The sequence below is a fragment of the Protopterus annectens genome, chromosome 1.part0 (assembly GCF_019279795.1).
Source record: "Protopterus annectens isolate FY-2018-M chromosome 1.part0, PAN1.0, whole genome shotgun sequence".
Taxonomy (NCBI): domain Eukaryota; kingdom Metazoa; phylum Chordata; order Ceratodontiformes; family Protopteridae; genus Protopterus; species Protopterus annectens.
In genome coordinates, this window is record NC_056725.1 from 1,077,261,907 (window position 1) to 1,077,275,666 (window position 13,760).

Below are 13,760 nucleotides of genomic sequence, written 5' to 3' on the forward strand. Positions count from 1 at the left end.
ACAAGTTTTATAGTTAATGTAAACAGACGAAGACACTACCTTACATGTTGTATTTGTTTTTCATTAGAAATTAAGAGGATCTTCATTCAATCTATATATGGAACTGATTTGAAAAACAAAGCACAAGAATGTGATGTCTTACTTGATTCACCAATAAGAAAACAAAACTGTACATGATCTCAAGATTGATTAACTCTCAAACTATCAAGAGAAGGCAAATATATACTAGATAAAGTGATAGTTGAATGTAGAGTCAACAGATGTTCAAGTGTACAGCCTACTGGATCTGTGGTGTAATGGGATATCTGTAAAGGCTGTGAATAGACTTGAAAGTGAAACTAAGCACAAAATCACCACAAATACTAAATGTGAATGCAAAAGCTTAGGGAATGCATGGCATACATGATGATGTCTTCTGATAAACATTAAGGCTGATACCACACCATTTGGGAACTTCATGAATAAAGTCATGATAGAGCATACTGCAAAATAATTTACTGATTATGTTTATTCTGCAGGGGACATAATAATTTTGCAAAGACATGCAGGAGTTCAAATGCTATGATGCAGCAAAATTTGTATGAGTTAGGAATAAAGAAGCAGAATAAAGCAGAAATGTCTATGTAGACTGCTGAAATGTAAGTCTGGACTATGTAAAAAGTAAGCTGTAGCAAGGATGACAGTTGGTCAGAAAGTTTATTGCTTACAGACATAAGGGTTGCATTTGAAATTGTTATAGATGCAAAATGCAGTTTATTGGCTCAATCTATATTTAAGGCACTGCATATGTCCAGACCTGTTTACTTCTAACATAATGGGAGGAAAAAGCACAAAAATAGAGACACATTTTAAATCTTGCTCTTATAAACTTAGAAGGTTGCTAGAATAACAGGATTTGTGTTCAAATGCATTTTCCAAAGGATATGAAGGCAGAAGCTCAAATGTATATCATATGTAGAGACTTCAACTCTCAGAAATTTGCTAGAAAACTGCAAACTCTATGAGGAACAGACCAAAAATATGAGGCAAAAATCTGGACATTCTATGAAAATCTGAACAGTTGGGTTGTGAGAAAGTAAATCAGACTGGTTTAATCTAGCTAAGGGCATTCCTGCAAAAATGTTATTTTTGATTGGATAATTGGGCTGGTTTCTGTTTCTCTGCCTTTAATAGCCAATGTTTTAAATCAGATATACTTGTTTTCTCAAGCAGATGTAAGCTGCAAAGAGACAGGCCTACTTTCCTGCTGTGATATTTGAAAAAGATAAGCATTTATTTTCAATTGTCTTCTGCACTTCTTTTTAATACATATCTCTGTAATCTGTACAACTGTTTTTGCAATTGGTGCAACTGTTTGTAGTCTCCTTTTTATTGTATGACAGAACCAAGCATCTCTTACTGTTGTGACCCTTTCAGCTTGCAGTGAAATCCTTGTCTAGAAAGGGCTAGTTGTTTTCTTTGTGAGAGAACGTAAATCAGACTGGTTTAATCTAGCTAAGGGCATTCCTGCAAAACTGTTTTATTGATTGGATAATTGGACTGTTTTCTGTTTCTCTGCCTTTAATAGCCAGTGTTTTAAATCAGATATACTTGTTTGCGCAAGCTGTTCTAAGCTGCAGAGAGACTGGCCTACAGCCCTGCTGTGATATTTGAAAAAGATAAGTGTTTATTTTCAATTGTCTTCTGCACTTCTTTTTAATGCATATCTCTGTAATCTGTACAACTGTATTTGCAATTGGTGCAACTGTTTGTAGTCTCCTTTTTGTTGTATGACAGAACGGAGCATCTGTTACTGTTGTGACCCTTTCAGCTTGCAGTGAAATCCTTGTCTAGAAAGGGCTAGCTGTTTTCTTTGTGAGACAAAGTAAATCAGACTGGTTTAATCTAGCTAAGGGCATTCCTGCAAAACTGTTTTATTGATTGGATAACTGGACTGCTTTCTATTTCTCTGCCTTTAATAGCCAGTGTTTTAAATCAGATATATTTGTTTGCTCAAGCTGTTCTAAGCTGGAGAGAGACTGGCATACAGCCCTGCTGTGATATTTGAAAAAGATAAGTGTTTATTTTCAATTGTCTTCTGCACTTCTGCTTAATAGATAAGTCTGTAATCTGTATACCTGTTTTTGTGATCGGTGCAACTGTTTTTAGTCTCCTTTTTGTTGTGTGATAGAGCTGAGTATCTGTTACTGTTGTGACCCTTTCAGCTTGCAGTGAAATCTTTGTCTAGAGAGGGCTAGTTGTTTTCTTTGTGAGAAAAAGTAAATCAGACTGGTTTAATCTGGTCTATATTAAAACATCAAAGTTTCAAAACTTTGAATGCTCTAATATTTACCCCTATTCAGTGAAAGCTGAAAATATCAAAGCAACAAAAAAATGATTTTTTTCCTAGGGAAAGAATTTGGTTGCCTGTTTCTGTTGCTTTGGTATTTTCAGTGCTGTGGTGGAAAGTTATGGGTCGGGTTCAGGTAAGTGTGCGATTGAGTGTGGGTTAGGTTAGTTAGGGTTAGGGTGTGGGTTAGGTATGTGTGCAATTGCGTGGATGTGAGGGTTAGAACAGGTTAGCTGAGTTAGGGTTTGGGTGCGGGTCAGGTAAGTGTGTGATTGTGTGAACATGAGGGTTAGGTCAGGGTAGGTGAGTTGGGGCTGGGCACGGGTGAGGTGAGTGTGCGATAGTGATGGACCTTAGGGTTAGGGTTTAGGTTAAGGTAAGAGGATAGTTAGTGGTGTGTGTATAATTTAGTGTAGGGTTAGGTGTAAGATTTTAGGTGTATGTGTGTGGATTGCTGTTTGTTTGGTGTGCTTGTGTTGTGTGTATGTGTTTTGGAACAGCAAATTTTTTCCCTAGGAAAAAAATTCGCTGTTCTGTATGTTTGATGTTTTCAGCTTTCACTGAATAGGGGTCGATATTAGAACATTCAATGTTTTGAAACTTCGATGTTCTAATATAGACCCGTTTAATCTAGCTAAGGGCATTCTGCAAAACTGTTTTTTTTTTTTTTGACTACAGACCCTGGAAATTATCACCCCATTTTCCTGATGAGTCTGATATGTAAGGCTATGGATCGCATCATCATGGACCTAATTAACAAGGATATAGGGAATCTCCAAACTCTAGATCCCCCGCAGTTTGGTTTTGTGAAAGGTAGATCATGCCTGCTCAACCTGGTTGACTTCTTTGAGTCAGTCACCAGAGAGGTGGATAAATGTAAAGCAGTTCATACAGCCTACCTTGATCTGGCCAAGGCCTTTGATACCTTTCCTCACTCAGGAATTATTGATAAACTCAGCAAACTGGGCATCAACCCCTATATCGTTAGGTGGGTTGCAAATTGGCTCAAAGATAGAACCCACAATGTGAAAGTAGTGGACTCCAAGTCAGACTGCCAACCAGTCATGAGTGGAGACCCACAGGGATCGGTCCTGGGTCCTCTCCTGTTTTGCATGTACTTCTCAGAAGTCCAGGCCAACACAGAGGGACTGATCAAATTTGCAGACGACTGCAAGCTGGGAGCCATTATTAACTTCCTAAGTGATGCAGACATCCTACAGAAAGGCCTCACTAAGACCAATAACTGGTGTGGAAAGTATGGCCTTAAGCGCAATGCCAAAAAAATGTGTCATCATCCCCTTTAAGAAAAACTCAGTTCCCACTAATTACCACATTGATGGGAGCGCACTGAACACTGAAGACATTATAAGAAATCTGGGGACACAGTTTGACAGCAACCACTCCTTCAACCATCACATTGCCACTGAGGTCAGAAAGTCTTTCTATGTGGCATATCTCATTACCAAGGGTTTTGCATCCAGGAAGAAAGAGGTCATCATTTCTCTCTACTCTTCCCTTATTAGATCAGTCATAGAGTATAGTGCCCCATTTGGCATGTACCTCACTAGACACCTGCAACAGCTGGAGACGCCACAAAAGTACCTCACATAGAGGATCCTAGGTCTTAAACACATGTCCTATATGGACAGTCTCAAAAAACTCCGGCTATTCTCTGTATCATATCGTCTACTAAGAGGCAATCTCCGCTTGACCTTCAAAGCCATGTCTGACCCAGCTCTATTAGAAATGCTACATCTAAAGAAATCCCAATCCCTCCATACCACACATTCCAGAGACCTCAAGCTCATTACCATAATCAACAGAACATGCTGGAGGGACAGGTTCATAATACAGAGACTACCCATGCTCTGGAACAGACTTCTCATACATGTCAAGCAGAGCACCTCACTAGCCCTCTTCATGCAAAATCTTGATGTGTGGATGAGAAATAGAAAGTTCATCCCAGGGATCAGTCCAGTGGCTCTACTTGATAGAGGCACTGGGAACTAATGACAGGTGGCACAATGCCAGGCCACTTCTATGGGCTAGGCCTGGAAAGGCCCCAGGGCCATTAGCCTAGTACACACCTATGAACCTATGAACCTATGTATGAATCTGTCATCTAAAATGTGCAAGTCTCTATTCTCTCTTCTGACATATTCAGGCACAAACTAGAGACTTTGGAGTATATTTGTCTTAATTATTAGTATAAGTGCAGAAAATACAGATTATTTGATGTGGTAACATTATAGATGCACTCAAAATAACCAAACATATTGGGTCATGATGCCCATGAGACATGGTGCAATTAAAAAGTTTCATGCTGTGCAGTTACAGGTAATTTACTGACTAGTATAATTAGCATCATAAGTAAAGCTTAGAATCCCAGCAATAAATATGATAATACTAAAGAGACACTCACCTAAAAACCCTTTAACAATCTACATATTTGAGTAGCTCAAAAGAAGTTGAAATGATCCATTTACAGAAAGAAATACAGACATGCCTAGGAAATTAAAGAAAAGTCTGATATAAGTGCTAATGACACTTTAACTAAGTCTCTGGATGTTAATGCATTTCTCAGAGAGTTAAATATGTCGATCAAGTTGCTGGTGACATATTTACAATATAGTCTGATGAAGTTATTGCTTTAGTTTGTTTTCAAGAATATTATATTCAGAGTTTTTTTCTCTGAAGCTTCAGCAGATGTCCTTTCATTCACTGCTGCAGCATTCTTTACATTCAAGATTCTCCTGCAGTGGAAGACTGTTATCTGGTCAGTATACCAAAGACTTCTTGTTAGATTTAAAGGCATGCCTGAATTTCATTTTAAAGGTACACCTGAATGTCACTTAAATTATCCTTACGTAAAGTAAAGCATAAAGGTGTCTCTGTGGCACAAGGTGTGAATATGTTGAACTAAGGAAAAAAAAGAACATAGGTAAAGTAGGGTCAGAGTCCCACAGTAGTTATTTTGGCAGGGACTTAGGGACATGTATAGACAGTAATCTAGCCTTTGATCATCACGTGTCTTCAGTGTTGAGGAAATCATTCTATGTTGCGCAACTTATAAACAAAGGTATGTCATCTAAGTCCAAGGAAGTCATTGTTCCACTGTATTCAGCATTCACCAGACCTATCATTGAGTACGATGTCTCCTTTGGTATGTACCTAACCAGCCATATCCAACAACTGGAATGTCCACAGAGGTTCCTCACCAAAATAATACAGGGCATAAGTAATATGTCCTATGCTGAACGCCTATAGGCTCTATCCCTGTATTCGGTCTCCTACAGGATTTTCAGCGGAGATCTATGCCTGGCATACAGGGCATTGTATGATGGACTCCCTGCATATCTGCAAAACAAACAGTACCAGAATTACCCATTCTAAAGACTTAAACCTTGCCTGTGATATAAATAGGACCTGCTGGAGAGATAGGTATGTATCCCAGGGACTACCTCATCTATGGAACAGGCTCCCCATTGGTGTGAAGCAGAGTTCCTCCCTAATCTAATTCAAGTGCAACTTGGACAATTGGATGAGAAACCGGAAATGTATTCCTGGTTTGGCACCTATGTTTCTGATGCAAACAGGTAACCTGTAAATGGTTCATCTCCCAGGCCCCTGCTTGTAAATGTTTCATCTCCCAATCCCATTCTTACACTTATCAAAGGTATCAGAACTCACCAGAGATTTGGGATGCATGGCTAGGCTTAAAAAGGCCCCTCTGGTCATTAGCCTAGTAAACACCTATGAACTATAAACAAAATTTTTTTGCCGCCAGTCTGAATACATCTTTTCACTGTTGGTCTGTTTACCTGTGTTCAGTTTGTCAATTGAATGTGTTTTCATTCTCCAGTGATTACCTATGCCTTTCTGCAGTGCAGATAAATGCCTCATTGGGAGGTTTTGTTTTCTCCTGGTTTTTTCTTTTGTTCTTCCTGGGGTTAATGTCATCCAGGAAAGGTAAATGCCAGTGTGGGAGACAGACCCCCCCCCCCAAAAAAAATAAAATAAATAAATAAAACACCATGATAAGTGTTGTTTTTGTCTAGAAGCATTTCATGACCATATATCTTGTTCTATTTGTCAGGTATTTGTTCCGAAAACCCTTCACAGTAGACTTTTTTCCCTTTCTTTGTATCTTGAGAACCAGCATATTAAGCTTCTTGCTAAAGATACAATGGATGGAATCTCCTCCTCTGAGGGTCAGCCATTAGGGAAGAAGAAGGTGAAAAAGGTACGACCTGAATCTTTCACTGTCCAGCCTCTGCCAGGTGTTTCTCCTGAGGTTGTTACAAACCCGCAGGTTCACCTGGCTATGTTGCTGGATTCCTCTACCACGACCTTGGTAGCACATCTGAAGAGACTTTGCAGGCATCCATCTTGGACTTTCCATCTTGGACTTTCAGGGGGAATCACAGTTGATTTTTTTCTGAGGGGCCTAGGGGACTTCCTCAGATTTTAGTTGGGAACGAAGTACTTACTATAGTTCTTGACGTCCATCTTGGGTTTGAATCTTCTCAGTGTTTTGGAGGAGATCTTCCCTTAAACAAGAAAAAAAAAACTTAAACATGCTCTGCTCCTAGGGGTACTCAAAGTGAATGGCAGGCTTTCACTTAGGGGTTATTTTCTGATTTAATGTCTTTAAAGCCTCCTCAAAGGGTTTCAGTTCCTGCTCCTCCTTGGTCCTCTACTCCACTTAAAAGTCCCTTAAAATGCCTAGAGAAAAGAATTCTTCTGAGACTGAGTCAATGTGTCAGAGGAGGAGGAATCTATTAGTCCTAATGCACCTTTTGAGGAAATTTCCTTTGGGTGATACACTTTCTAGGATGATGGATTTTTTTTAAGTGGGATTGTGCACAGGTCCTTGATATGAATAAGAGGCACTATGAGTTGCTACAGTTGGAGTCTCCTAAACCTGTGGTTATTCCTCCTGTTTTGGCTGCATTGGTGGATGTTTTTTCTATTGCCTGTCATGCTCCTGATTCTTTACCCCATGCTGCCAAGAAGGCTGATAGGTTTTAAAAGGTGCCTTAGGATTGCTTCTTTTTATATAAATGTCCTGCTACTGACCTTCCTGTAGTCTTTGTAACCTCTGATAAGCCATCTCAATTCCTTCCTTCACCCAAGTTATTGTCTTCTGACAAAGAGAGCAGAACTATGGAATGGTTGGTTAAGAAGGTTTACACTTCTGCTAACCTAGGTTTTAGGGGTGTTATTTATCAGACCCATAAGTCTAGGTATGTGGCTCTTCTTTCTCAGTTCTGTCAACATATTTCTGATTTTTCTGAGTCTGACCATAAAACTTCTGTTCTTTCCTTGCTACAGACTTCCTCTCAAGTCATTCGTTATTCTATTAAATGTTGTTATGATGCCACAGATCCCTCTTCTTGGGCTTCTGTTTTTGGTTCAGTTATGAGGAGATATTCTTGGCTTAAGCTCCAGCCTCTGCCTGATGATATTAAAGCTAAGTTGATAGATGTTCACCTGGATTCTAAACTTTTGTTTGTGGAAGCTGCTGCTGGTTTGTTTAAATCCCTTCAGGATAAGGGTAAGTCTTTACAGGAACTTAAACATGTTTTTGTTTCTCCTGTGTCTAAATTTCAGAAAAAACTATCCCACTAAGCCTGCCTTTGTACATAGACATTCCCACTACTAAAGGCAAGAAGAGAGGCAAACAGGCTCCTCCTGCTAAGGCTACTCAGTTTTCTGAAGCCTTCCTTTCCAGACAAACCAGGTGCAGTATAGGTTTATAGATAGATTCATAGCTTAGTACTAAGCTAACTGCCTTTGCGAGCCATTTTAAGCCTAGCCAATTATTGCTTGTAAGACTCAAACCCTGCACCTTGTGTTTGTAAGGCAAACACCTTAACCATTAGGCCACCCTCCCAACCCTATGACTATCTATCTCATCCCAGCTGCATTCCCCTTTCTCTTCACCTTCTTCCTCTCCCTACTCTGGGGTCGTACTTCCCTTGGGGTGTTGTTCTGCAACAAAAAGGGAAGCTGTTGGTAAACCGGTAAATGTACCATGCCATCTTTGGGTTTAGTGGCATTCTGTATATCCAAATTCTTGTTATTATTCAAAATGGATATATTTTCTTCACCCTGCTCAGATATTTCTTCTATGCTCTCAGTATTGATTACCAAACTATCATTAGTCTCAAGAGCATTTATCACAGCTTCATGTGTTCTTGAAACCTCTCTGTTGTTTTGCCTGGGTGTAGTATGCACTTCTGCTTCTACTACAATTCTCGTTGATTTCCTAGTGACAGTCTGCTCCTTTCCATGGCTTGCTACTATTCCATTATTTACATTAGTCCTGGTCTGTATGGTTGTTTTCTTGTCTTTTGGCCATGCAAACAGGTAACCCTTCCTAAAATCATTAAAAGTAGAAGCATTTACCGCTTTACCAACAGCTTCCTTTTTTGTTGCAGAACAACACCCCGAGGGAAGTACGACCCCAGAACAGGGAGAGGAAGAAACGGGGGTTTCAGGAATAAATGATTCTCTTGAATTTAATATGTTGAGTATTGTATTAACAAGAGATCAGACTAGACTATTAGAGAAAGGAATGAGTTTCATACCCTCCTTGCGTTCACCAATGAGAGAATTTATCCTAGATCTAAAATATTTTGGGAGAAATGTGACTCTAAGACATCTCTTTGGCAATATAAACAGTGAGTAATTGCAAACTAGAATTGGATATAGGAAACCAAGTATGTTTGTCTCTGTATGTCATCCGGCTGTAGATGCCTTTGTGCGATTATGTGAAAATGAAGTGGCTGAATACAGACAGCAAAAGGGAATTAAACATTTCCACAACTTAACTCTAAATGAGAAGAGGGCACTATTTGAACTACAGAATATGAAGGACATTATGATTAAACAAGCTGACAAAGGAGGGGCAGTTATAGTTATGCATATGTCATTCTATGATACCAAGATGAAGGAGATGCTAGCGGATATAGCCACCTACAGGATGATTGATAAAAGAGAATTGAACACCATTATACATAGTGTACAAGACACGCTTTATGACAAGGTCATGAATAGATCGATAAGCAAAGAGCTTTTTGCTTTTTTTGAAGTATGTCATCCTGCTATACCTAGCATCAATGGAATACCTAAGGTGCATAAGAATCTACATGACCCTCTGATGTGACCAGTTGTTTCAGGAAAAGGATGAATAACTGAACCCCTTTCTATTTTTATAGAAGGGGAGTTAAAGAAATTGATACTTCACGCACCTGCAGTGATCAAGGACACGGCTGAGTTCTTAAGTAGACTTTACAAGAAACTGCAACAGATTAATACTTCTAAGAATTTATTATTGGTAACTATGGACGTGAACAGTTTGTTCACGTCCATACCCAAAGATCTGGGGATCAAAGCAATCAGAGACTTTGGTGTGAAGCACAAAGCAACCAATGATATCCATTTACTATGTAGTCTCTTGGAATTGGTCTTGTATAACAATGTATTTCTGTATAATAGTACTTACTACTGGCAGAAGTTGGGGGTAGTGATGGGAACTCCATGCGCAAATAGTTATGCCAATCTGGTCCTGGCAAGATGGGAAGAGCTATGGAAAGTGGATATTAACAACAAATGGAACAGAAACATAGTTTTCTATAATCGATTTGTGGATGATGTCTTTGTCTTCTGGGATGACGATTTAACCTACTTGGAACATTTTGTACAATTTTTGACCAACACAACTTCCTTTTTAAAGTTTGAAGTGACATCTTCTAGTACGGAGATAGAATTCTTGGATGTTAAGTTAATGTTAGATGACACAGGAAGCATCAATACTAGAATGAATAGGAAACCTGTATGGTGCAATCATTTACTACACAATACTAGCTTGCATCCCAGGCATGTTCTTGACAACATAGTGACTAACCAACTAACTTGAGTATCCAAGCTCTGAACGAGGGATGAGGATTATAGGGAAGAGCAAATTAAACGTATCAATGACTTTAATAAGTGAGGATACAAAGTCAAAGAGACACAGACCAATGAAGCAACTACCTTGGAACTATGCTCTCAGAGAGGAAGACCCTATTTTTCGGACCAAGGGGAAACAGTTAAGATCAAGCAAAAGGGGGTAAAGTCCAATCTGAGATGCCAGTTGACATATACTACTGATAATTTTGTTATTCGTAATACCATCAGAAGATTTTGGCCGGTGTTAACATCTGACAACAAAATTAGGGAAATTGTTGGAAATCAACCAAGCTTTTCTTTTAAGAACAGAAAAAACTTACAAAGACTATTATGTTATAAAACAGAAACTGAAGCTATTTCTGAAGACAGGAGTTTTCAGATGAACAGGAGAGTTGGTACATTCAGATGTAGAAGTTGCAAGGCATGCTCTCATATAAACATCTCAAATACTTTTACACATCCCCTGACTAAGTGGAACTATAAGTTTGAAGGATTTGCAAACAGTCGGAGTAAGAACATTATCTATGTGGCAACCTGCAGTCATTGCAAGGCATACTACATAGGGAAAACTAATCAAATGCTCAAGGAACGTATCCTAAAGCACTTATCTGACACAAGAAAAAAAGTTACCAGCAATGCACTTTATATTTTTTATTTATTTTATTTATTTATTTAACATTTGTTGACCGGGAATGTCCAACTAGGTTCCACAGAGCCTGTTTTCAGTGGAGGCCTGGGGAGAAATGCTCCAGATGCATGTCTTTGGAATGCATATTAGTATAAATGACAGTCACTCTTTCAAGTTCATGGCACTAACTAGGCTTCATGAAACGCCAAGAGGTGGGGATTTAGTAAACTGAACATAAACTGAAGAGATGAAGTGGATAATGAATTTGCAATCAGATCAGTCACCAGGTATGAATGGATTTGTCCCTTTAAAACCTGCACTAAAAGGGAAAGCTCTTCAGCACTCAAAATCACATAATTGAAAGGGTGTGTATGCTGCTATGGTTACTAAATGCATCTAAGTGGAGTGAGCACTAGGAAATGAAGGTATTTAGAGGAAGTTTCACTGGCAAGCATTTATGATTTGAAAAAGGTATTATACCAAAAGCGTTTATCCAGTTTATGAGCCAGTGTGTTTATTTTATTATATCTTATCATCGTATATTTTATTAAAGTTTTCAAGTTTCAAGTGTTTTTAAGTGGAATTGGTGGCAGAACCATTTGTTTTTGGAGTTTTATATCTTGATGTGCTCTGCCTTTGGTGACACTACTTATTTCTTTTTTGGCCTGATCTTCTATAAAGGCCCACTTATCACCATCTCTGCTTGTCTGCCTTTATCTCCTCCGTTAGCTTCTAGGTCCAAGGTTAAACAATTTCTCAAAGGCATCCTTAATATTAGACCTCCCATGAAGCCTGTTCTGACTCCCTGGAATCTTAGTTTTGTTTTGGAGAAGTTGACTCAGGCTCCTTTTGAGCCTGCTGTTTCAAATTCCTTGAAACATTATTCTTAAAAGACCATTCTATTGTTAGCTCTTATTTCTGCCAGAAGCGTGTCTGAGTTGCAGGCTCTTATGGCTTGTCCTCCTTTTTTTGAGTTTTCATGAACACAGAGTGTCCTTACATACTATTTCCTCCGTTATGCCTAAGGTGGTTAATGAGCTTTCCCTTAATCAGTCTATTAATCTGACGACTCTTTTCCCTTCTCCACAGTCTGACAGTGGGAGGGTGCTGCATGCTCTGAATGTGCATAGGCAACTCAGAATTTATTTGGATCAGACTAAGGATGCTCAAAAATCTGATCAGTTGTTTCATTTCATCCTAGATCTTTGGATCTAGCTGTACCCAAGCAAACTATTTCTTCTTTGATTTTAAGGTTATTTTCTTTTGTTACAACTTCAATGGCAAGAGACTTTCTTCTTCAGTCAAGCCTTAGAGTGGTGGCTTCTTCTGCTGCTTTTTTCCAAGGGCTTAGATACTAATTCTATTCTTGAAGCAACTACTTGGTCTTCTGTGCATACTAAAAACTACAAGTTGGATGGTATCTCTAGAGCTAGGGCCAGTTTTGCTAGTGCCATTCTCCATGGCTTCTTAGGGGACTCTTCTTCTTCTCCTTCTCCCTCCCAAGTTTCCTCTTGAGTTTTGACACTCTCCCAGATATTAAGAATACTGCAGCAGTGAATGTAAGGACATAGCATAGTTGGGTAAAATCTTACCATAACGATAGATGTCTTTGCCTTCACTGCTGCAGTATTCACACCCTCCCTGCATCCCCCTAGTCTTTTGCCTTCCTGGATGTACAGGTTACCTCTTGGGTTCCTTAGACTGGTGTTCCTACTGGGGCAATCAGTTCTGTTTATGGTAAGCCTGAACATTACCTTTCTGCCCTTCGTTATGAAAGGAGCTTTTGAGTGACGTTCAGGCGTACCTTTAAATGTAACAGGAAGTATTTGGTATACTGGCCAGATGATGGGCTTCCATGGCAGGAAATCCCAAATTTTAAGAATACTGGAGCAGTGAAGGCAAGGACATCTACTATTATGGTAAGATTTTACACAATGGTACTTTATCCATGCATTGAGGCACATTAATCTTGCACAGAAGAATAAAACTGCATGTAAACAATGGGATTCATTGCTAAAAAGCTGTACTGCCAGAGTGACTAAATAGCATAATAACAGTCATGAACCAGCACAAGGCAAAACGATTAAGAGTATAGATACTCAAGATTCAGTACTATTAAAAATGAACATTATCTAAGTTACATGATTAAAGAAGTTGTTGCTATTAGGCTTAATGATATGTATTTCACAGTTCTACTATGAAATTGCAAACAATAAAATTGCAAGCATTAGAATGCCAAAAATTAATGCATGACACACAGAAGGGTAAAAAGTAAACTGTGGGCTTGGTACCCAGCAAAAATGCTTGCAGATTAGACTAGGAGCAACTTGAAATTGTCAGCTCACTACACTGCTTTATATAGAAGTAGTTTTGTAAAGTTGTCCTCTGGAATCTTGCAGATGCTGAAGTGTTTCACAGAACAGTGAACAAAGGTGTGAAATGTGCTGTCATTAAAAATGATGATTTTTCTAAGCAACTAATCAAGACATCAATTTTATTCCTTTAAGCTTCTAGACAGACTAAAACAAATAAAGGCTTGATGATGAAGAGGAATAAGTGTCAGATCACATTTTGACTGTTGATAGGTTTGATTGCTCAGGCTAACAACTTACTAGCCTTCAGGAAGCTTATCTGTTGAAAAAAAAAAGGCGGTGCCCTGTGTGGCAGCAGCTGCTTCAGCTCAACAGGAAAATGTGCATTATTTGTCTTGTTTTGTGTCAAAATCATCAAAAACAATATAATCTGGGGCAAATACAGAAGGAAAACTAAGTTATGATAGAGATAGCTTACTGGAAATTCGACACCTAAGCTCACAGTGCAGAAGGATTGATGAGCTTTTGTCTACAG